The following is a 26,409-nucleotide window of genomic DNA, read 5'->3' as shown; positions in this document are numbered from 1 at the left end:
GTGTTAATGGCTTTCTGTAAGCTGGTATCAGACATACCTGTAGCCCACAGGTCCCAGATTACTTACCGTATATACTCATGTTTAAGTTTTCCCACAGATAAATCGGGGCTTGATTTTACCGTATAACTGCTGGTATTTTATAATCTCGGTCGTATAAGTCGAATGTGGAAAACTCACGTTATTGGTCCAAGGGATTACGATATGCTAACGCCCACCTGAAAGAATAACCACAGAGCACACAGCCTTTTTTTCTATGTATTGTGCCCATGTGACCACACGGTGATACCCAAACTATACCGACGCAACGTTTGCACTGTTTTGTGTATCTCACACTCTCATACACCTTTATCATAAGAGCAACCCTTATCTACGATGAAGCATTCGATCAGAAGAAAATATGAAGCTGGTTTTAAAGTCATTGAAGTGGTGAAACAAATTGGTAACTGCGCTGCTGCAACAAAATTCGATGCGTCTGAGAAACTGGTGCAAGATTGGAGGAGGCAAGAAGATGTAAAAAAAGAAAAATTGAAGTGTTGTATTTTTAAAAGGGCGTATAAGTCGAGGTCTGATTTTATGATCGATTTTTCGTGTTTCAAAACCCGACTTATTTGCGAGTATATATGGTATTCACCCACAAAGTCTCTGCATCCGAAATCTACTGGAGAGATGGAAGTCACCCAGCCTATGTCTTTGCACTGTGATGCCAACTCTGAGTACTTGTGGCACTTGTACTTATGTGCTACTAGTAGCCCCTCCTCCCAGTAATGTTAAGTTCGATGATGAAGACCTCCCTGGCAATGCTAGACCACATTACAGTGTCTGGTGTTAATGATGCTTGAGTGACTACTGATGGAAAAAACACCTGCTTATCCAAGTCCACACTCAACTCCCATGCTCTCCCGGGGTAGTCAGCAATGACTGAGACTTTCCTGCTGCTGTTGTTGGGCGAGTCTCACTTTGTTTAACAAATACAATGTCTGATGGAGCTCTGAAGAGATATTTGCCATCACCTAATAGCTCGGCCAATTTCCTCAACATCAGGTTATACCACCACCTGTAAAAGTCTGTTCTACTCCACTCTTGTTCTTCTTGTGTCCTTTAGGTTCAGCTATTACCCTTGAAATCTCTGTGTATGTGACAACTGTCCAGTCTTGTTGTTTTACAGGACATCTGCTGACCTCTTAATCATCTCCTAGTACATTTTGTGTATGACATCAACCTTCCTCCTAATACATTCTTGTCATTTATTCACTTAACCATTTCAGTAGTTCTCTTCATGACAATTCTAAAGCAAATGCTTATATGCTTCAATGTGCACTGCAGGCCAAATTATTTAACTATTGTTACCTCTAAATTATTCTTTCATGGGATCCCAGTGCCCCAGTGCAGTGACGGGGACACTGTGTTGTAAAAATGGTGCCATCCTTTGGATGAGATGTAAACTGACATCCTGACTCTTTGCGGTCATTAAAGATCCCTGGTCATCCTTCATAAAGATTAGGTTATATCCCAATCTTCTTCTTCTTTCGACTGCTCCCGTTAGGTATCCTTCAATAAGGGCGCACACAAAAAGGCAACCTTTAAAAGGGCGATCTCAATTGAGCGCAGCGAATAAAGGCGTTCGTAGATAATTTAGATAATAATAGATAGATAATAATAAAATATCTACGTGGCATTGCACATAGTTGCATTTGCCTTTATTCCCCGCACCCAATTGAGGTCGCCCTTTTGAAGCTCGCCTTTTTGTGCGCGCCCTTATTGAATAGGACCCTCCCGTTAGGGGTTGCCACACTGGATCATCTTGTTCCATCTCTTCCTGTCCTTGTCATCTTGATCTGTCATGCCCATCACCTGCATGTCCTCTCTCACCACACCCATAAACCTTCTCTTAGGCCTTCCTCTGTTCCCCTTGCCTGGCAGCTCTATCCTTAGCACCCTTCTCTCATTATACCCTTCATCTCCCCTCTGCACATGTCCAAACCAACGCAATCTCGCCTCTCTGACTTTGTCTCCCAACCTGAGCTTACCCTCTTCTTCTTCTTCTTCTTCTTTCAACTGATCCCGTTAGGGGTTGCCACAGCGGATCATCTTGTTCCATCTCTTCCTGTCCTCGTCATCTTGCTCTGTTACACCCATCACCTGCATGTCCTCTCTCACCACATCCATAAACCTTCTCTTAGGCCTTCCTCTGTTCCTATTCCCTGGCAGCTCTATCCTTAGCACCCTTCTCCTAATATACCCAGCATCTCTCCTCTGTACATGTCCAAACCAATGCAATGTCGCCTCTCTGACTTTGTCTCCCAACCTGAGCTGACCCTCTTCTTCTTCTTCTTCTTCTTTCGGTTGATCCCGTTAGGGGTTGCCACAGTGGATCATCTTGTTCCATCTCTTCCTGTCCTCGTCATCTTGCTCTGTGACACCCATCACCTGCATGTCTTCTCTCACCACATCCATAAACCTTCTCTTAGGCTTTCCTCTGTTCCCCTTCCCTGGCAGCTCTATCCTTACCACCCTTCTCCCAATATACCCAGCATCCATCCTCTGCACATGTCTAAACCAACGCAATCTCGCCTCTCTGACTTTGTCTCCAAACCGTCCAACTTGAGCTGACCCTCTAATGTCCTCATTTTTAATCCTATCCGTCCTTGTCACACCCAATGCAAATCTTGTCATCTTTAACTCTGTCACCTCCAGCTCTGTCACATAACTGGTGTCACTACCGTCCTGTAGACCTTCCCTTTCACTCTTGCTGATACTCGTCTGTCACAAATTACTCCTGACACTCTTCTCCACCCACTCCACCCTGCCTGCACTCTCTTCTTCACTTCTCTTCCACAATCCCCATTACTCTGTACTGTTGATCCCAAGTATTTAAACTCCTCCACCTTCGCCAACTCTACTCCCTGCATCCTTACCATTCCACTGAGCTCCCTCTCATTCACACACATGTATTCTGTCCTGGTGGTCCTACTGACCTTCATTCCTCTCGATGTTCTGGCTTAATTGTCCACCAAGGCCTTATCAGTTCTGGCTCCCTCATCATCCCCTGTTTCTAATTGGCTAGCTCTCTCACCCCTTCACCCCCTATCAGATAATGTGTAGTGAAAGTTCTGACACAAAAATGTCTGCCATCGCATCACCCAGAAGAAAGTTACACATTGTTGGTGGTTGAAGGGGCTCCCTACTCTTGATGTAAAGTGTTTTGAGTAACAAGAAAAGTGCAAAATCAATGTAATTAATCATTAATGCTGGTCTGGTCACAGGGAGCTACTCTGTATATGTTGCCTGGTGTCTTCTTCAGGAGAGTAAATAAGCAACACCATCCACTGAAATTAAATTCACCCAATCTGTCCACTGTCTAAATGAATCATATCAGATGAATCGACATGTCAGAGCTTGCCATAGAGTCACCAAGATGAACTGTGTCCTTTTTGTAGCATGCAAATGAACACATTTTCATGTCCTCTCCTAGTTAGAATATAAAAGACGTTCTGATCACAGAGCTCAGCTTGGTAAACAAACCACATAATCATTGCAAATACGGTGGCACACAAGTGCAGCTATTGTTGAATCTTTACGAGGGGAAAAAAAAAAAACAGTTTCTGCCCAATACTTGGAGGACATGACCCGCCCACGGGGTGTTTACTGTTATTTCTGGATCATTTAACCCTTTAAACTCAGCAGGCTGGGTTGTGGTCCAGCCAAATAACAGCATACAGTGGGTATAGAAAAGAATCCCCCCTTTGAAATATTCCCATTTTTTTTCCTTTACAGCCTTAAATGACAACACACCCAAAAAATATGTCGTCCCAGCTTTACTTACTCAATGTGACCTATAATATCCAAGTAAAAGACATCACAGCTACAGCTCAGAAAAATTATAAAAAATCAAAAACAAGAAATACTGAGATTAATAAAGGATCACCCCCTAATGTCAATATCATTTTGTTGACCCACCTTTTGCTTTAATGACAGCCTTGAGTCTGTTGGGATACTTCTCTATCAGCTTTGCACACCTAGATTGAATAATATTTGTACACTCTTCTTTACAGAACTGTTCAAATTGGATTTGGAGCGTTGGTGGTCTGCTATCTTCAAATCTTTCCACAGATTCTCAATGGGATTTAGATCTGGGCTCTGATTGGCCACACACGGACATTCACTTTTTTCTCCTTCAGCCACTGGGTGGTTCATTTTGCTGTGTGCTTCGGGTGAACATTCTGTCCATCTTCAACTCTCTGGCAGAGGGTAGCAGGTTGTCCTCAAGAATTTAACAAGGTTTTGCCCCATCCAATTTTCCTTCTACCCTAATGACAGCCCAGGCCCCTCACAACAGGATGCTGCCACCTCCATGCTTTACTGTAGGTATGGTGTGTCGTGGATGGTGAGCTGCACTGGATTTCCGTCATGTGTACTGTTCGATTTTGGTCTCATCTGACCATAAGACCTTTTTCCACTTGGCATCAGAATCTTCAAGGTACATTCTGGCAAAGCTCAAATGAGCCTTAATGTGGCCTTTGTTGAGAAGTGCGACCCTCCCGAACAAGCCACAAATGTGGGGCGTGTGTGAAATTGTTGTCACATGCACACAATGACCAGTCTTTGTCATCAAATCCTGTAACTCCTTCAAAGTGGCCATTGGCCTCTTGGTAGCCTCTCTTACCAGTTTCCTCCTTGCTCTTAGTTTGGAGGATCCAGGGAGGGTCCTTGTAGTACCAAACACTCAGCACTTCTTTATTATGGACTTTACTGGGCTCCTTGGGATTGATAAAGCCTTTGAGATTTTTTGTCTCCATCTCTTGCCTTATGTCTGTCCACAATTCTATCCTGGAGATCTTTTGAAAGTGGCCTTGCCACCCATAGTCAGTTGTGTGCTGTCAGTTGCACTACCAAGCAAGGGAATGAATGCTCCAGGAACAGCTTCACTAATCACACGGATTACAATTGATCACCGGTGGAAGGAAGCCAGTAACCGTAATGTTACTGTAAAGTAAACCGTATTTCTTGTTTTTTATTTTTTAAAATTCTTCTGAACTGTATATCTTTCACTTGGATGTTATAGATTACATTGAGTAAGTAAAGCTGGAAAAAATATTGGTTTGTGTGTTTTTATTTAAGGCTGTAAAGTAAAAAAAAATGGGAATATTTTGGAGGAGGTGATTTTTTTCTATACCCACTGTATGTATGAAAGGTTGGTATAACAGCCCACATACCTACCGTCACAACCCTGCTGGCCGGAATAACGGCCTGCATATATCTTGTAGTGGATGGCTGAGACCCTTACCCAGCTGAGACGCCTGGAAAACGGAAGGACCGGAAGAAAGGCAATATACAATGCATCCGGAAAGTATTCACAGCGCATCACTTTTTCCACATTTTGTTATGTTTCAGCCTTATTCCCAAATGGATTAAATTCATTTTTTTCCTCAGAATTCTACACACAACACCCCATAATGACAACGTGAAAAAAGTTTACTTGAGGTTTTTGCAAATTTATTAAAAATTAAAAAAAGTCTTTTTGAATATGATGCCACAAGCTTGGCACACCTATCCTTGGCCAGTTTCGCCCATTCCTCTTTGCAGCACCTCTCAAGCTCCATCAGGTTGGATGGGAAGCGTCGGTGCACAGCCATTTTAAGATCTCTCCAGAGATGTTCAATCGGATTCAAGTCTGGGCTCTGGCTGGGCCACTGAAGGACATTCACAGAGTTGTCCTGAAGACACTCCTTTGATATCTTGGCTGTGTGCTTAGGGTCGTTGTCCTGCTGAAAGATGAACCGTCGCCCCAGTCTGAGGTCAAGAGCGCTCTGGAGCAGGTTTTCATCCAGGATGTCTCTGTACATTGCTGCAGTCATCTTTCCCTTTATCCTGACAAGTCTCCCAGTTCCTGCCGCTGAAAAACATCCCCACAGCATGATGCTGCCACCACCATGCTTCACTGTAGGGATGGTATTGGCCTGGTGATGAGCAGTGCCTGGTTTCCTCCAAACGTGACACCTGGCATTCACACCAAAGAGTTCAATCTTTGTCTCATCAGACCAGAGAATTTTCTCTCTCATGGTCTCAGAGTCCTTCAGGTGCCTTTTGGCAAACTCCAGGTGGGCTGCCATGTGCCTTTTACTAAGGAGTGGCTTCCGTCTGGCCACTCTACCATACAGGCCTGATTGGTGGATTGCTACAGTGATGGTTGTCTTTCTGGAAGGTTCTCCTGTCTCCACAGAGGACCTCTGGAGCTCTGACAGAGTGACCATCGGGTTCTCGGTCACCTCCCTGACTAAGGCCCTTCTCCCCCGATTGCTCATTTTAGATGGCCGGCCAGCTCTAGGAAGAGTCCTGGTGGTTTCAAACTTCTTCCACTTACGGATGATGGAGGCCACTGTGCTCATTGGGACCTTCAAAGCAGCAGAAATTTTTCTGTAACCTTCCCCAGATTTGTGCCTCGAGACAATCCTGTCTTGGAGGTCTACAGACAGTTCCTTTGACTTCATGCTTGGTTTGTGCTCTGACATGAACTGTCAACTGTGGGACCTTATATAGACAGGTGTGCGCCTTTCCAAATCATGTCCAGTCAACTGAATTTACCACAGGTGGACTCCAATGAAGCTGCAGAAACATCTCAAGGATGATCAGGGGAAACAGGAGGCACCTGAGCTCAATTTTGAGCTTCATGGCAAAGGCTGTGAATACTTATGGACATGGGATTTCTCAGTTTTTTATTTTTAATAAATTAGCAAAAACATCAAGTAAACTTTTTTCACGTTGTCATTATGGGGTGTTGTGTGCAGAATTCTGAGGAAAAAAATGAATTTAATCCATTTTGGAATAAGGCTGTAACATAACAAAATGTGGAAAAAGTGATGCGCTGGGAATACTTTCCGGATGCACTGTAAGAGGGCAACCCACCTAGATTACATCTGGGTCATGGGATTGAAGCATGGAAGCTCAACCCTGTGTTCCATGTGACCACTGCCAGGGGGCGCCTGGACTGCAGCACACTCAGAAGTGCTGCCGGTAGAGAATCCAGCAACACCCGGAGTGCTTCTGGGTGCTCATGCAGCACTTCTGCCACGCCAGAAAGTGCTGCAGGAAGATCATCAGGGTGCACCTGGAACTATAAAAGGGGCCGCCTCACTCCATTCTGAGAGCCAGAGTTGGGAGGTAGAGGACAGGGCTTACGAGGAGAGTAGTGGAGGTGGCAGAAGAATAAAAAGAAGACAGGACAGGACTGTGAGCAATAGTGCTGGTGGGTTGTGCACTCTGTTTGAAAAATAAAAGCGTATGTTTGGACTTCCGTGTGTCCTGGTGTCTGTCTGTAGTCTGTAATGCAGCTCTGCTCTCTAAATCTTACAGTCTGAGACCATAGAAATGTATTCCCGAAAGGCCACTACATATCTCTGCCGTCATAACCCGGCTGGTCAAAATAACCGGCCTTTGCTATATCAGACTACGCCTTCTAATTACACTACTTATACAAGTTATGCAGCTGTATTTTTAGCTGCAGGTCAGTTTTGATTTTTCTCATAGTTTCAAGAAGACAACAGGAAGGATTTCAGTTCTGTTTCAGCAAAGGATCAACTCAAAACAATTATTAGTCTGCGTAGAGAAGTACAAGTAGGCAAAGTGAGTTTTTGGCCTTCTGCTCCACTGGTGGTTTGTTTCCTCCCTAAGCTCGCCTTAGGACATCTGCATTTCGGTGTGATAGGTGCACCACCCCAGTCAAACTCCCCTCCTGCCATCATCCCCAGATGAGGTCGCACCGCACCCAAGGGATTTCGAGCACTTGGAAACAGAAGCAAGAAATCCAATGGGCATGGGAGATGTGGGACAATTTATCGAAAAAAGGTGAAAATCACGTGACGTGTTTTTATATATCGCTTCTGGGATTGAAAACTGTCTTGGGGCACATCACTCAAAGGTACAGGTTTGGCATTGGGTCCTTATAATGGACAATAGAAAATGATGACCACTGCGAGACTGAAAGTAATATGGCTTGTTCTATGGTGTCATTCTGTTGTTATAACTTTGTGGCTTATCATTATATTATCGATATATAAAATTTTTTGTTTGAAAATATCTGAGAAGTGACAAAACGCTGGGGTGGGCAGGGTTCAAAGGGTTAAAAGATTGCAGTGTGAAACACAAGTGAACTAACTGGAGACGGAAAGAAAGTACTCACTAATCTCCTGATTTGGCCCAAAGCGAACAAACTAGGAGTGTGAAAACGCCTTTATACATTTTAAGTTTCTACTCTCGATATTTTTAACCTTCTCTTTATTCTCTTTCAGCAAACAGAAACCGGCAAAATCCAACTAAAAATGAATTACAAGCCGATCCCTTTGTGATTACTTTGCTGCTGTTTTCAGCTTGGAAGCGAGTGAGCGACAAGAGTTTGGGGAAAAACAGAAAGGCGTCCTGATAACAAACTTAGAACGCATGCTGCACATCTGAAATCCCCACCTCCCGACATTTAAGCATCAACCAGCTACATATACAGTATAAAACGTTGGATTAATTAGCGGAGACTTATTGTGGGGGTGGCACAGTGGCGCAGTGGGTAGCGCTGCTGCCTCGCAGTTTGGAGACCTGCGTTTGCTTCCCGGGTCCTCCCTGCGTGGAGTCTGCATGTTCTCCCCGTGTCTGCATGGGTTTCCTCCCTCAGTCCAGAGACATGCAGGTTAGGTGCATTGGCGATCCTAAATTGTCCCTGGTGTGTGCTTGGTGTGTGTGTGTGCATGTGCCCTGCGTTGGGTTGGCGCCCTGCCCGGGGTTTGTTTCCTGCCTTGTGCCCTGTGTTGGCTGGGATTGGCTCCAGCAGACCCCCGTGACCCTGTAGTTAGGATATAGCGGGTTGGATGATTGATGGATGGACTTATTGTGCTCAAGTACGATACGCAAAAACATGCTGAAAATTAAACATGCAAATTATGAGACACTTTACTTTAGACATTAAGTTCAGAATTATTTGTAAATGTTTACACATTTCTGATTTTTTTATACTAATCATTTACCAATCTTTATTTTACATTTTAATAAATAGCAAATCGCGCATACAAGTGGCTGAAATGAGTTTTCTCCACAGGGTGTCTGGGCTCTCCCTTAAAGATAAGGTGAGAAGCTCAGAGTAGAGTAGAGCCGCTGCTCCTCCGCATCGAGAGGGGTCAGATGAGGTGGCTCAGGCATCTGATCAGGATACCTCCTGGACGCCTCCCTGGTGAGGTGTTCCGGGCACGTCCAACCGGGAAGAGGCCCCGGGGAAGACCCAGGACACGCTGGAGGGACTATGTCTCCCGGCTGGCCTGGGAACGCCTTGGGATTCCCCCGGAAGAGCTAGAAGAAGTGGCCGGGGAGAGGGAAGTCTGGGCATCTCTGCTCAAGCTGCGGCCCCCGCGACCCGACCTCAGATAAGCGGAAGAGGATGGATGGATGGATGGATGGATGGATGGATGGATGGATAGATGGATAAATAGCAAAGTGGAAATGTGGACATCCAAACCATACAACCTGATAATTCTAGATGTTCAACCTCATGGTGACTACAACAAAGCCTATTTTCTCTCTGGTCAGCTCCTTCTCTTCATCTCTCTTGCTGGTCAGCTCATTGCCAAACCTTATACAAATTTCTTAGCATCCCATGTCATCCTGTTTGGGCTCAACAAATCTAAAACCTCATATCACCCAAGCTTTCTTCATGGTAGAGCTAGGGTGTTGTACCGTGTTAGCCATTATGAATGTAGAGAAAAGCCAAGCAAAATGACACCTTTTATTGGCTAACTAGAAAGATTACAATATGCAAGCTTTCGAGGCAACTCAGGCCCCTTCTTCAGGCAAGATGTAATCAATTGTAATGTAATGTAATGTAATGATTACATCTTGCCTGAAGAAGGGGCCTGAGTTGCCTCGAAAGCTTGCATATTGTAATCTTTCTAGTTAGCCAATAAAAGGTGTCATTTTGCTTGGCTTTTCTCTACATTCATGGTAGAGGAAAGTGTGCTTAAGTTTCCTTGTCTCTGATATTCGGAGCTTGTAACTAGTGTCACGCATTCACATCTGATTATCATCATCCAGGCTCTTACCAGGTATGTAATACCACCCCGGCCAAGAGGGGGTGCTGCAGCTAACAGTCTTCTTATTTTCTTCTTCTTTCCACAGTCATCTGAGCCTGTCCCTTCTGGTTCTGGAGCTTCAAAGGGACGACCGGCCAGAGGGAGGTGTCATTGATCACAGAGACAACCTAACGAGAGAAGCAACAAGTCACAAGATCGATTGGCACAGCCTGATGATTCAAGGCCACTTGGCTATACGGCACTTTCCTTTGCTTTTCGTGTCTGCATGGGTTTCGTGTCTGCATGGGTTTCCTCTCTCAGTCCAGAGACATGCAGGTTAGGTGCATTGGCAATCCTAAATTGTCCCTGGTGTGTGCTTGGTGTGTGTGTGCATGTGCTCTGCAATGGGTTGGCGCCCTGCCTGGGGTTTGTTTCCTGCCTTGCGCCCTGTGTTGGCTGGGATTGGCTCCAGCAGACCCCCGTGACCCTGTAGTTAGGATATAGCGGGTTGGATAATGGGCGGATGGACTTATTGTGCTCAAGTACGATACACAAAAACATGCTGAAAATTAAACGTGCAAATTATGAGACGCTTTACTTTAGACATTAAGTTCAGAATTATTTGTAAATGTTTACACATTTCTGATTTTTTATACTAATCATTTACCAATCTTTATTTTACATTTTAATAAATAGCAAAGTGGAAATGTGGACATCCAAACCATACAACCTGATAATTCTAGATGTTCAACCTCATGGTGACTACAACAAAGCCTATCTTCTCTCTGGTCAGCTCCTTCTCTTCATCTCTCTTGCTGGTCAGCTCATTGCTAAACCTTATACAACTTTCTTAGCATCCCATGTCATCCTGTTTGGGGTCAAGAAATCTAAAACCTCATATCACCCAAGCTTTCTTCATGGTAGAGGAAAGTGTGCTCAAGTTTCCTTGTCTCTGATTTTCGGAGCTTGTAACTAGTGTCACGCATTCACATCTGATTATCATCATCCAGGCTCTTACCAGGTATGTAATACCACCCCGGCCAAGAGGGGGTGCTGCAGCTAACAGTCTTCTTATTTTCTTCTTCTTTCCACAGTCATCTGAGCCCGTCCCTTCTGGTTCTGGAGCTTCAAAGGGACGACCGGCCAGAGGGAGGTGTCATTGAACACAGAGACAACCTAACGAGAGAAGCAACAAGTCATCGATTGGCACAGCCTGATGATTCAAAGCCACTTGGCTATATGGCACTTACCTTTGCTTTTCGTTTTCACGTCATCGAGAGTTGTTTTTGTTTTGGACTTTGTTAGTAAACTGGAGGGTAGTGTTGGCACCACAAACTATTTCGTTTTTTTTTGTTGACACTTCTTCACTAGTCTGAATGTGAACTACGTTGTGCTGTCTGCTTCAGACAATAAAATAAGAGACACAACAACATTAAAGAGCTGGGCGCCCCACCTCGCATAATTGCAAAAGGTGAAAACAATGAAGCACCCAACAAGGTGCGGATTACGTCCTTTCAGACGGTAGCTCAAAATAGAACTGCAGCAAGATGGCCAAGATTTCGGATTATGTGGTGACTCGGCAGGAAAGGGTGTGTCCAGGAGGGCTGAAAAGGGAAGTGACGTCAGTCTTCTGTTCTGAAGAGGGAGGTAGAGAGAAGGCATCATCAGTCTACAGTGTCAACCCCATGTTCGGTGGGTAACCATCACCAGATCAACTTAAGCTGCCTCCTATACACACACACACGCACACATGTGACAAAATGCACAGATCAGCACTTAGCAGAAATTCTTATCAGTAACTGCATTCCTAAAATCCCTGGGGCGGGGCGGTTATAGCAAAGCAGCATGTGAAAATATTATACAGAGCTGTTCTTATCGGTGTAAACACGCATTCCTAAAAACTCTAGGCTTAAAATCTATCAGAGTCTTTTGGTACTTTTTACATATCATATATGCGTACTGTCAGAGGGCTGTGTCTTTCTTTAAAAAACATTTAAAAGTCAGTTATCACACAAAGTGCTAGATATTACAAATACAGGGTGTCCATAAAGTCAGTGTGTAATTTAAAATAGTTGTAACTTTGTAAGTATATGTGATACAAAGAATCTGTAAAAAGGATCAGAAAGAAGAAACACTTCTGTTTTTTATTGTTCTTGTTCATTTTCAGCATGCCCACCATCATACAAAGGGTAATACGATTCTGCAGTTCTCAGAAAACATTTTCAAGCTGATTTTCAGTAATACCTGCAATCACATCAGTTTTCCTCGTTTGCAAGTCTTCTAAAGATCGAGGTTTGGTTGAATGAACATTCGTTTTCACATGTCCCCATAAAAAGAAATGCAATGGAGTCAAATCTGGCGAACATGGAGGCCAAGAAAATGGTCCACCTCTTCCAATCCATCCGTGAGGGAACTTCTCATGCACAAACTGTCTAACATGCAAAGCAAAGTGACGAGGAGCACCATCTTGTTGAAACACAGTATTCTCTATCAGTCCTAATTGTTCAAGTTGAAGAAGAAAGTCATCTTGCAGCATTTCTAAATAGCGATCACCATTAACAACACGCCCTTCAAATAAGAACGGCCCGATGACTCGATTTGTTCCCAAAGCACACCACACATTAACTTTGGGAGAATCTCTTTCACGTTCAACAGACTCAGGTGGATACTCAGTTCCCCAAATATGGCAATTATGCCTGTTGACCTTGCCACTAATGTGGAATGTTGCTTCATCGGAGAACATTAAATTACCTATCTTGAAACACCGGTAAAACAGAGAGGTTAATTGTTGGAGGGAATGACACTGGTCACAACAATGTTTTGTCATCATTTAACTCAGTTGGAATCACCATTAATGTTACTGAATCAACCCGCAATCTAGGAGTTCTCTTTGACATTAGCATGTCATTTAAAGCACACATTACAAAGTTGTCCAAATCCTGTTTCTTCCATCTTAAAAATGTTGGGAAATTAAGGCGCTTTCTAAATAAACAGGATTCTGAGAAATTAATTTATGCATTTATTTCTAGTAGGATTGACTACTGCAATGCGGAGTTTACTGGATGTTCAAGCTGTTCTTTATACAGCCTCCAGTTAATCCAAAATGCTGCTGCAGGAATTATTACAAGAACAAGAAAATACAAACACATAACTCCAGTTCTTAAATCCTTACACTGGCTCCCGGTTAAGTTTAGGGCAGATTTCAAAATCCTCCTTTAACATATAAAACATTAAATGGCCGAGGTGCGGCTTACTTATCTGAACTTATCATGACTTACAAACCAGAACACACATTAAGATCTCAAGATGCCGGTCTGCTTCTGATTCCAAAGATTAATTAAATAACAGTGGGAGGTCAAGCTTTTAGTTACAAGGGGCACCTAAACTGTGGAGTGGTCTGCCTGCTACTATAAGAGATGCCCCCTCGGTCTCAGCTTTAAAAGACTCACTACTTCAGTTTAGCACACCCTGACTAGAGCTGCTGATTAACTGTACAGACTGCATCTCTGTTGTTAGTCATTAGCACTAAAACAGAAGTAACATGATAGTTAGTTCCAATTTGTTTCTCACCCTCACCTGTTCGGTTTCTCTTCTGAAGGAGGATCACAGGAATCATCGGGTAGAGGGGATCTTTTATCGGATTGGCTGGCCCAGCGCTGACTCAGCTGTGGAATGGCCAATAGGGGAGGCAGCATGATGGCCGAGGTCTCCAGGACTCTAAACAAATCCAAATCCTATGATGTGATATCATCTAATGTTGAATTATGCTCTGTACTTGTAATATTTTTATCTTTATACTGTATTGAGGATTTGTTCTATTCTGTGTATTGTATTGTATTGATCCCCTTTCTTTTTGACACTCACTGCACGCCCAGCCTATCTGGAAAGGGGTCTCTCTCTGAACTACCTTTCCTGAGGTTTCTTCCATTTTTTTTTCCCTACAAGGGTTTTTTTTTGGAGTTTTTGTTAGAGAGTTAAGGCTGGGGGGCTGTCAAGAGGCAGGGCCTGTTAAAACCCATTGTGGCACTTCTTGGGCTATATAAAAATAAATTGTATTGTATTGTAAATTACTCAAAAATGCATCATCGTTGCTAAGTTTTTCGTTGAACTGGTGACAGAAAGTTAGTTGTGCATGATCATCTTCTTCTAACAACATTTAATGCACTTGAATTTTGTATGCTTTCATGTGAAGTCTTGTCCGCAGAATCTAAAGACAAAAAAATGAAAACTAGATACATCAAGCTTTCTAATCCTTTTTACGAATTCTATCACATATACTTACAAAGTTACGGACTTTATGGACACCCTGTATACAGCAAGTGATGATTATTTTGTGACGTCATTAATACAGTGTATTCCTGAGCATTGTTTATTCACCATTACACTTGTATCACAGAGACAAAGTGCTGTGGAAATTGATTGCTTTGTTTTCACTCATGTACGTTTGTGCAAGGCGATATATTTCATCTTAGCCTTAGCGTTCTTTAACACTCTCTGCATGTTGCAGATGACAATGGATTCATATGGCTATTTATAATACGGGAATGGCTCAATGCTTAGCTCGGCTGCCTTCAAGGTTCAAAGTCCAGTGTTCATATCTTACACTGGGCTGTGGTCTGTTTTAAGTCTGCACATCCTGATGGAGTGGTGTCTTTTCCAGAGCTGGTTGACAGCTTGTGCCCATGTACTGTTGTGACTTTATATTGGAGAGTGTGATGTTAGGTATAACATGTAGTTCTATAGGTTTTATTGTACTTATTTTCTGTTTTAATTTTTTCTTGTATTGTTTTTACTGGGGCGGCACGGTGGCGCAGTGGGTAGCGCTGCTGCCTCGCAGTTGGGAGACCTGGAGACCCGGGTTCGCTTCCCGGGTCCTCCCTGCGTGGAGTTTGCATGTTCTCCCCGTGTCTGCGTGGGTTTCCTCCGGGCGCTCCGGTTTCCTCCCACAGTCCAAAGACATGCAGGTTAGGTGGATTGGCGATTCTAAATTGGCCCTAGTGTGTGCTTGGTGTGTGGGTGTGTTTGTGTGTGTCCTGCAGTGGGTTGGCACCCTGCCCAGGATTGGTTCCCTGCCTTGTGCCCTGTGTTGGCTGGGATTGGCTCCAGCAGACCCCCGTGACCCTGTGTTTGGATTCAGCGGGTTGGATAATGGATGGATGGATGGATTGTTTTTACTGATGACTGAAACAAGGCTATGTAAAGTGGGTGGTGATATACAAAATAAAGGCAAGTCCTGTGGTCTGATCACATGACCTGATCTGCTGATCAGGTTGCTATCCAGATAAGCCACAAATTTTATGCAAAATTGCTGAGAAAAACCTCAGCCTCTGCTGTCAGGGCAGAGGAAACTCAGAGAGCTCCAAGGAGCAGTGGGCCCTCCAGGGAAAGGTGACGCTTGCTGAAGGAAACGGACGAGACCAGACACGTCCCAAGAGGCCAAGGACGAGGAGGCAGGTGGCTCAGGCCGGGCGAGACATGAAAATGGGCAAAAATAGTTTTGTGAGTTTATGAGGCTGGCAAACTCAAGGTGTGGACAGTTCAGGTCAAATCGACAAAAGAGGCAAGCCGTGAAGACAATTAAAGATCAACGGGCCTGGTCAGCACTCACAATGTCGAAATGAATGACTGAGAATATAACACAACACGCAATAGCATAAACCACCAGAGCATAACATCACTGAACACAACACTACATTGCAGAGCATAGTTTAGTGTAATATTAAATAAAACTAGGGGGCTCTGCCCCCTGCTCACTCCTCTCGCCAACCACCGTGCGGGCGCTACGCGCTTGTCATTTCATGGTTCTGCCACTCGCATATGGGGAAGCGGATGTACAATTTAAACAGATTGTTATCTTCATGGGGAATTGTTACATATGCAATATTATTGTCTGTTTTTTCCTGCATTGATATCAATCTTTAATTTAATATTGTTTTTTGTATCAGTATGCTCCTGCTGGAGTATGTGAATTTCCCCTTGGGATTAATAATCTATCTATCTATCTATCTATCTATCTATCTATCTATCTATCTATCTAATTCTTTTCAAGGATGGGCCTGTAGTACCAGGGTGTTGTACCGTGTTAGTCTAATCCTGCCTACTATACCAAATTCTATCTATCTATCTATCTATCTATCTATCTATCTATCTATCTATCTATCTATCTATCTATTTTACATTACAGTGAGTAATTAACCAGAGTAAAAAGTAGTAAAATGTAATAAATTGACAGAAAATTATGTTTCATGTTGCATTAGAGGTATTTATTGCGTTATACGATTTTGTTGTGTTTGGCTTTAAAATTAACACACAAATACTTTTTAAATTTACACTTTTACTGTAAAACTTCAGTAAAAACAATATTTGGAATTAACTTTTCGTCAATATCGCACTGAATTTTGATTCCGTGTTTGGAGTTACATCGAGACAACACAACGTAAAACTGCCCGTGAGTGAATTTAGTTTCTTTCTCTCTAATAAATAAACCAACTTTTTCGACTGTTTGTCCCTGTGATTTGTTAATTGTCATAGCAAAAGCTATTGTAACGGGAAACTGTAAACGTTTTAATACGAATGGCGTATCACAATCTCTGTTTGGTGTCTCATGTTATCCCCTTGAAGATGTACTACATTACCTTTCTTGTCACCTGTTAAAATTTTACAGGTCAGAATTCCATCATTCCATCCATTTTCCAACCCACTGAATCCGAACACAGAGTTACGGGGGTCTGCTGGAGCCAATCCCAGCCAACACAGGGCACAAGGCAGGAACAAATCCCAGGCAGGACACACACACACACACCAGGGATAATTTAGGATTGTCAATGCACCTAACTTGAATGTCTTTGGACTGTGGGAAGAAACTGGAGTACCCGGGGGACATGCAAATTCCACGCAGGGAGGACCCGGGAAGCGAACCCAGGTCTCCTAACTGTGAGGAAGCAGCGCTACCACTGCACCACCATGCCCAGGTCAGAATTGTTTGACCAATTTTGAATACAACTAATCTTATCCTATTGCATAACCCATCACTCAGACATAAATTACACAATAACATTATGATACGTCCTTCTTTCAACAGTAATTCGGCCGGTGGAAGACCAGATGGTGTTAACGGTTGTACATATTCTTCGTGATATTGTAAGTTGATGTTTTCACCTTCAGCACCATCACCACCAACTGTTCCATCAGAGTCTATTGATACGCATTTAACCAATTTACTGTGTAACCGATTGACAATTTTCGCGTTCATTTGTTTGACTTCTTCGTTTCTCGGTGCTAGGATTGCCTGTGTACTCATTTTTTCAGTTGACAGCCCTTTGGGATGAAAATCTTCATTAAGATTTGGACATAATAAGTCTTCATTAATTGGGAACTTAAAGTGAGGAAAACGTAAAAATGTATAAGAGCTGAGAGTACAGGAACTGAGTCTGATAAAAGCATTCACACCAATGAGAGGTGAGAGGACCGCGGGCGTGGGCCGTGAACCATAAATGGTAGAGAGGAGGGCAGGACTTGAGAAAATCTCTTGGCAATAGTCTCATCTCATCTCATAATTTTCTTTTATAATAGAGAGATAACACAACATAGCCTAAGTAATGCAGAACAGTATAAAATTATATGACGTAATATAACCTGACATGGCACAGCACAGAACACAAGACAATACAACATAACATAACATGACAGAGCATAAGGTAACAGCAGCATAGCATAGTATAACAAAAAAAAAAAAAAAACACAGCATAACGTAACAAAATTAACGCAGAACAGTATAACATTATATAACAGCATTTCCTAACCCTTGAGCCACGGCAGCATTGCTGGTGGGCTGTGGCTGACCCCAGACAAAACTCTGCTCTGACGATCACACTCGAGGCAGCATCACAGGTGGATTGCGGCCGATCCTGGATGACCTCCCTAACCCCGACTCCGACAATCGCGCTTGATTCATTTAACGTTCTAACGATCACACGGGATCACCTCCTCACCCCGTTCAGATGTTTGCACTTAATTCACGGAGGGGTAACCATGGGTGGGTCGCAAACACACTGGCATGTGCAAAACTGGTTTCTGGCACCACGAGCATTGGGAAACACTGTTTTATAACACAATCTAACCTGACTTGACACTACACAGAAAACAAAACAATACAACATACCATAAAACAGCATAACATAAAGTAACATAGCGCAGTATAATATTAAACAACATAACATGACCCAGCACAACATAAACTGAAGTAACACAGCACAGCATAATATTACATAACAATCTAGCAGGATACAAAACAACATAGAACACAATGCAGTACTACATACCATAACAACAACAACATTTATTCCTATAGCACATTTTCATATAAACAATGTCGCTCAAAGTGCTTTCTATGACAAAGAAAGAGAAAAAAGACAAAATAAATAATTAAAATTAGGGAACACTAATTAACATAGAAAGAAAGTAAGGTCCGATGGCCAGGGAGGACACAAAAAAAAAAAAAAAAAAAAACTCCAGACAGCTGGAGAAAAAAATAAAATCTGCAGGGGTACCAGATCACGAGACCACCCAGCCCCCTCTAGGCATTCTACCTAACATAAATGACCTCAATCAGTCCTCATTGTATTCAGGGTTCTCATGGAAGAAGTTGATGATGACGGTCATGTGGACTTTAATGGCCTTTAATTCATCAATGTAAGGAAATTATGGTGCTTTGATTAGGTGGTGGTGGCGCAGATCGCTGGAAAAAAAAGAACTGAACAAAGAACAGCAGAGAAAGTAGGGGTTAGTACAGATTGTGTAGCCACCATGAATAATAATAATAATTAATTGAATATACAGAGTATCAGGATTTAACTAAGATGAAGCTATGAGAAAGCCATGTTACAGTGTTTTAAAGTGCTCCACCGTATCAGCCTGGCGAATTCCTATTGGCAAGCTATTCCAGATTTTAGGTGCATAAGAGCAGAAGGCCGCCCGCCTCACCACTTCTTTTAAATTTAGCTCTTGGAATTCTAAGCAGACCCTTATTTGAAGATCTAAGGTTACAATTTGGAGTGTAAAGTGTAAGACATTCCGAAATATAAGATGGAGCAGATTATTTAAGGCTTTATAAACTATACACAGTATTTTAAAGTCATTTCTAAATGACACCGGTAACCAGTGTAGTGACATCAAAACTGGAGCGATGTGCTTGGATTTTCTTTTCCTACTTAAGATTCTAGCAGCTGCATTTTGCACTCGTTGTAATCGATTGATGTCTTTTTTGGGTGGTCCAGAGAGGAGAGCATTGTAGTAATCTAGTCGACTGAAAACAAAAGCGTGAACTCATTTCTCAGCATCTTGCAATGTTATAAGAGGTCTAACTTTTGTTGTATTTCTTAAGTGAAAAAATGCTCTCCTAGTAATCTGATTAATATGTGATTTAAAATTCAGGTCAGAGTCAATAGTTACCCCTGAATTCTTTACCTCCGTCTTGACTTTTAATCCTAATGCATCAAGTTAATTTCTAATAACCTCATTAAATCCATTATTGCCAATCACTAAAATTTCTGCTTTCTCCTTATTTAGTTTGAGAAAGTTACTACTCATCCATTTGGAAACACAAGTGAGACATTGTGTCAGTGAATCAAGAGAGTCGGGGTCATCAGGCGCTATTGATAGGTACAGCGGTATGTCGTCAGCATAGCTGTGGTGGCTCACATTATGCCCCGAGATAATCTGACATGACGGAAACATATAAATCGAAAAGAGTAGCGGACCCAGGATAGAGCCTTGTGGAACACCATATAGAATATCAGGGGTCTTTGAAGTATAATTATCACAACTAACAAATAATTTTTTACCTGCCAGGTAGGATTCAATCCAATTTAAGACCCTGCCAGAGAGGCCCACCCATTGACTAAGGCGATTTCTAAGAATATTATGATCAATGGTGTCAAATGCGGCACTCAGATCTAGGAGGATGAGAACAGATAAAAAGCTCTGTCTTCATTTACCCACAAGTCATTTACTGCTTTAACGAGTGCAGTTTCTGTACTGTGATTTGTTCTGAAACCCGACTGAAACTTATCAAGAATTGCAGGTTTATTGAGGTTGTCATTAAGCTGCATAATGACTGCCTTCTCTAGAATATGACATAACACATCGTAGCATAGGACAATATTAAATAACATAATATAGAAAAGAATATTTCATAATGGTGGCATGGTGGCGCAGTGGGTAGCGCTGCTGCCTCGCAGTTGGGAGACCTGGGGACCCGGGTTCGCTTCCCGGGTCCTCCCTGCGTGGAGTTTGCATGTTCTCCCCGTGTCTGCGTGGGTTTCCTCCGGGTGCTCCGGTTTCCTCCCACAGTCCAAAGACATGCAGGTTAGGTGGATTGGCGATTCTAAATTGGCCCTAGTGTGTGCTTGGTGTGTTTGTGTGTGTCCTGTGGTGGGTTGGCACCCTGCCCTGGATTGGTTCCTGCCTTGTGCCCTGTGTTGGCTGGGATTGGCTCCAGCAGACCCCCGTGACCCTGTGTTCGGATTCAGCGGGTTGGAAAATGGATGGATGGATGGATATTTCATAATTTAACAGGACACAACATAACATACCATAACATGACATAAGATAAAGTGACATAGCATAGTACCGGGTGGTGCACGAAAAACCGAACCATCTCGGACTCCAACATCAGCGTACGTTTCTTAGCCTGTACACGAAATGAAGGATATGCAATCCAAAAATCCAATTTCAATTGTCTGAAGGAGCCATGAAGCAATAAAATACACATTCCTTGTCGTCATCCTTCAGTCCTTGGACACAAGTCATTCTGTATGGCTTCATTTGTTGTTCACAAGATCTGTGCGAAACATTCACTTGTTGTGCCAATTTATGTGTCGATTTCCTAGGGCTTCTGGCCATCCATTCCTGAATATCTGCTATGACCTCAGGTGTACGAATGGACAGGCCCGATTTCTTTTTTTAGTTTGCAACTGACCCAGTCTTACGCCACTTTTTCACCAACCGTGAATACTGCTCTTTGCTGGTAGGTTAACACCAGGAAACTTCTGTGCAAAAATGTCCTGCGTTTCCTTAAAAGAACCGGTAGACACATACGCCTCCACTATTCCAATCCTCGGTCACAGAGAATACATCTTCTGGATCTATTTCACGCATGTCTGTACCCACTGGCTCACAACTTCCTTACTAATGCACGGTTGGGGCTGCTGACCCCGTCGCAACAACGAGTCTCTGTGATCGCGACGACACCCGCCTGTATAATAGCTCGAGCCACCCGGTTCGGTTTTTCGTGCGCCACCCTGTATAAAAGTAAATAACATAAAACAGAACAGAATATTTTATAACATAACATGACACAACATATCACAATGTAACATAGCATAACATAACATAAAGTAACAACAGAACTGCTTAATTTTACATAACATAGCATGACGTGACAACACAGAAAACAGAATACAACATACCATAACAAGATGTAATATAGCATAGTATAATATTAAATAACATTACATTGAGTGGTTTGTTTCCTCCCTAAGCTCGCCTTAGGACATCTGCATTTCGGTGTGATAGGAGTACCACCCCAGTCAAACTGCCACCGTCCCCAGATGAGGTCGCACCGCACCCGAGGGATTTCGAGCACTTGGCAAAAGAAGCAAGAAATCCAATGGGCAGGGGACATGTGGGACAATTTATCGTTAAAAGGTAAAAATCACTTGACGCGTTTTTATATATCACTTCTGGGATTGAAAACTGTCTTGGGGCACATCACTCAAAGGTACAGGTTTGGCATTGGGTCCTTATAATGGACAATAGAAAATGATGACCACTGCAGGACTGAAAGTAATATGGTTTGTTCTATGGTGTCATTCTGTTGTTATAACTTTGTGGCTTATCATTATATTATTGTTATATAAAATTTTTTGTTTGAAAATATCTGAGAAGTGACAAAACGCTGGGGTGGGCAGGGTTCAAAGGGTTAAAAGTTTGCAGTGTGAAACACAAGTGAACTAACTAGAGACAGAAAGAAAGTACTCACTAATCTCCTGATTTGGCCCAAAGCAAACAAACTAGGAGTGTGAAAACGCCTTTATACATTTTAAGTTTCTACTCTCGATATTTTTAACCTTCTCTTCATTCTCTTTCAGCAAACAGAAACCGGCAAAATCCAATTAAAAATGAATTACAAGCCGATCCCTTTGTGATTACTTTGCTGTTGTTTTCAGCTCGGAAGCGAGTGAGTGACAAGAGTTTGGGGAAAAACAGAAAGACGTCCTGATAACAAACTTAGAACGCATGCTGCACATCTGAAATCCCCACCTCCCGACATTTAAGCATCAACCAGCTACATATACAGTATAAAACGTTGGATTAACTAGCGGAGACTTATTGTGGGGGCGGCACGGTGGCGCAGTGTGTAGCGCTTCTGCCTCGCAGTAAGGAGACCCGGGTTCACTTCCCAGGTCCTCCCTGCGTGGAGTTTGCATGTTCTCCCCGTGTCTGTGTGGGTTTCCTCCCACAGTCCAAAGACATGCAGGTTTAGGTGCATTGGCGATCCTAAATCGTCCTTAGTGTGTGCTTGTTGTGTGTGTGTGTGCCCTGCGGTGGGCTGGCACCCTGCCCGGGGTTTGTTTCCTGCCTTGCGCCCTGTGTTGGCTGGGATTGGCTCCAGCAGACCCCCGTGACCCTGTAGTTAGGATATAGCGGGTTGGATAATGGATGGATGGATTACATTGAGCAGAATATTTCTTAACATAACATGACAGAACACAACACAAGGTAACATATCACAGCATAACATGGCATAATATTACAGTACATAACACAAAATAACATTTAAGAGCATAATATTAAATAACAATATAACACAAAGTCACATCGCATAACATAAACTAAAGGAACAACAGAACAGCATAACATCACATAACTCGACATGACATGGCACAACACAACAGAACACAATACAACTTACCATAACATTACAAAAGATAATACAATACAATACAATACAGTTTATTTTTGTATAGCCCAAAATCACACAAGAAGTGTCGCAATGGGCTTTAACAGGCCCTGACTCTTGACAGCCCCCCAGCCTTGACTCTCTAAGAAGACAAGGAAAAACTCCCAAAAAAACCTAGTAGGGAAAAATGGAAGAAACCTTGGGAAAAGCAGTTCAAAGAGAGACCCCTTTCCAGGTAGATTGGGCGTGCAGTGGGTGTCAAAAGAAGGGGGTCAATACAATACAATACAGTACAGTACACAGAACAATTTCTCAATATAGTAAGAAATAAAAAAAATATATAAATTTTAGAAGTACAGAGTAGAATTTAACAGTAGATGATATAATGTAAGTAAGTAAGAACATTAAACATAAAACATAACATAAAATTTCTTATTATAACATGACACAACATATAATAAAACACAATATAACACAACATAACGTAACATATCTCACAACAACATCGCATAATATATATTATGTAATATTACACTAACAGAACACAGCAGAGAGTAACATGAGATAACATAAAATAAAGTAACAACAGAACAGTATAACATTACATAACATGACGTGACACAATACAACATACCATAACATAAGATAAAGTGACAAAGAGCAGCAAGTATAGTATAATAATAAATAACATGACATAACAACATCCTAACAAAACACAGTATAGCACAAAATAATGCAGGGTAATAGCACAGCTTCGCATAGCATAATATTAAATAACACACAGTGGAACACAACAAAACATTTACATAACACAATACAATGTAACTAAACACAGAATAATATTACATATTAAATCTAACATGACACAATACAACATAGAGTAAGACAGCACAGCGTAACATCATATAACATGACATGGCACAACACAATATAACATTTGTATAATATTGCATATGTCATGCATGCTGCGGTGGGTTGGCACCCTGCCCAGGATTGTTTCCTGCCTTGTGCCCTGTGTTGGCTGGGATTGGCTCCAGCAGACCCCCGTGACCCTGTGTTCGGATTCAGTGGGTTGGAAAATGGATGGATGGATGGATGGATGTCATGCATGTGTGCTTAGGGGTCACCTATGCAGCTTCTGAGAGATAAGTGATTCCACCCTGAGATGAGAGGGGGCGCCATTGTTCATCTCCTCTTCATCTCCATTTGGTTGAAGGGCCAAGTCATGGCGATGCACGACCTCACTTCCACCCCGCTCCAGTAGCCCCACTCTTCCAGAAGAATTCTCAGAAATTCCGACCACTCACAAGATGTTGTGTTCACTTATGGACCTGCAATAGACAGAGACAGAGCTCCTGTAGTTCATCTGATACCAGGCAATGTTTTTTTGTTCTCAATTGAACGGGGTCATTGAGGAAGTGCCCCAACTCTTGAACCCTTGTTCCTTTCTTCATTTACAGGTAATGGTTTGACACAACATAATAATAATAATAATACGTTTTATTTATTTGTAGGCGCCTTTCTAAACACTCAAGGACACCGAACAATAGATAAAGCACAGATTATAAACAAAACTAAAATACAAAGATTAAAATCAGACAGAGCAATTGTAATTAAAGAAAAAAAGCAGTCTTAAACAAATGAGTTTTAAGTTTAGATTTGAAAAGTGAAAATGATTCAATATTTCTAAGCTCAGATGGTAGAGAGTTCCAGAGCAACTGAATGCTGTGCTCCTCGTGGTGGTAAGACGGACGAAGGGGACAATCAAGTGGATGGAGGAAGAGGATCTAAGGGTACGGGAGGGAATGACAACATGGAGGAGGTCAGACAGCTATGGAGGGGCGAGGCTGTGGAGAGCCTTAAAAGTTAAAAGAAGAATTCTGAATTGAAAGCAGACCACCGTGACCCTGTGTTCGGATTCAGCGGGTTGGAAAATGGATGGATGGATGGATGCAGAACTTAGCTGGAAGCCAATGAAGCTGCTGCAAAACGGGAGTGATATGGCAAATAGAAAAGGTTCTAGTAATAATGCATAATAGCACAATGTAACATAACACAACATAACAAAGTAATATAGCATAGCATGTTGAAACCTAACATGATGTATCATAGAACATCATTAACAGGATATCCCATAATATAACAACACAGCACAATATAAGATAACATGCAACACCATAACATGGCATCATTTTGAATAACATAACATGCCAAAAGACAATTTTCTATTATTCTCAAATTGGTTAAATTCAGTTTGGGGTCACAGGTAGCTGAATCCTATCCCGGCAGCAAGATATTTATAAGCTCTGTGCGGGGTGTCCATCACAAGGCGCACTTACACACGCACACGCACGCACACACACACACACACACAAGGTCAGTTTCAAATCACCAATGAGCCTAATACACGTGTGTAATAAGCAGGCTGTGCCCACTTTGAGAAGCTAGGCCACTTCTGGAAGATCCTTCGCAAGGTGAATTTCCTTAACATGAACACATAATCATCAGTAACTTAAACTGATACAATTTTTAAGTACTAGCTGGTCCTTGAAAAGGTTCACCAGCTTTGGCTCAGATAACATCAAAACTGAATTAAAACTGGCACCAAGGTGATGGGATGAATCGCAGATCTCATTAACCTTTTATGGTGTCTTACGTGGTGGTAGTGGGGGGGCAAGGGGCGGTTACTCAGCAGCTATGGGGTCCTGGTGACCCCATAGCTGCTGAGAACCTTGCAGATTAGAGCAGAAGTTCGCAAGGAGATGACATGAATAGGTTTGGTACTTGTTTCTTCATTATTTAAAACTGATGTCCATTCGCCCCTTGTATAGAGGATGACCAAAAGAAGAATCAGGCCATCTGTCTACTGTACCCATATATCACAAAGTGCTGGCACAGTGGTTATTGGCCATCTTGCATTACTGAAGTGTCCTCTGGATGGAGTTTGCATGTTTCTCCATTCAAATTGGCTTCCAGTGGCTGGACAGGTATTACTATAGCCCGGGGGTCCCCAACACGTCGCTCGCGAGCTACTGGTAGCTCGCAACCCCTTTCCAAGTAGCTCACCAAAGGGTTAATGAATCCTACATAAATTTGAAAACTTGATTAGTCAAGTTAGTGGGTGGGCGATCTTTCCGAAAAAATCATATCACGATCCTTTTGACACAAAATCACGATCCACAATCTGAATTGCAATCTCTCTTTTCAATGTGGCATACACTTAAGAGAATATCCAGACTCAAACTCATTAAGACTTAAGAAACACTTTATTTTAAATATCAAACAAAGTTGAATTCAATTGTTCTTTCGTTCGCTAGCTAAGCGGAGTTAAGGAACACAAAGCTGGCGGGTGAGTGAGGAAAGCCCCACCCCTCGGCAGGCTGCGTGTTTCTCGGATATGCGCAA

The sequence above is a fragment of the Erpetoichthys calabaricus genome, chromosome 4 (genome assembly GCF_900747795.2).
Source record: "Erpetoichthys calabaricus chromosome 4, fErpCal1.3, whole genome shotgun sequence".
NCBI classification, from domain to species: Eukaryota; Metazoa; Chordata; class Cladistia; order Polypteriformes; family Polypteridae; genus Erpetoichthys; species Erpetoichthys calabaricus.
The sequence above is the reverse complement of the archived record's forward strand: the minus strand, read 5'-3'. Positions refer to the sequence as shown.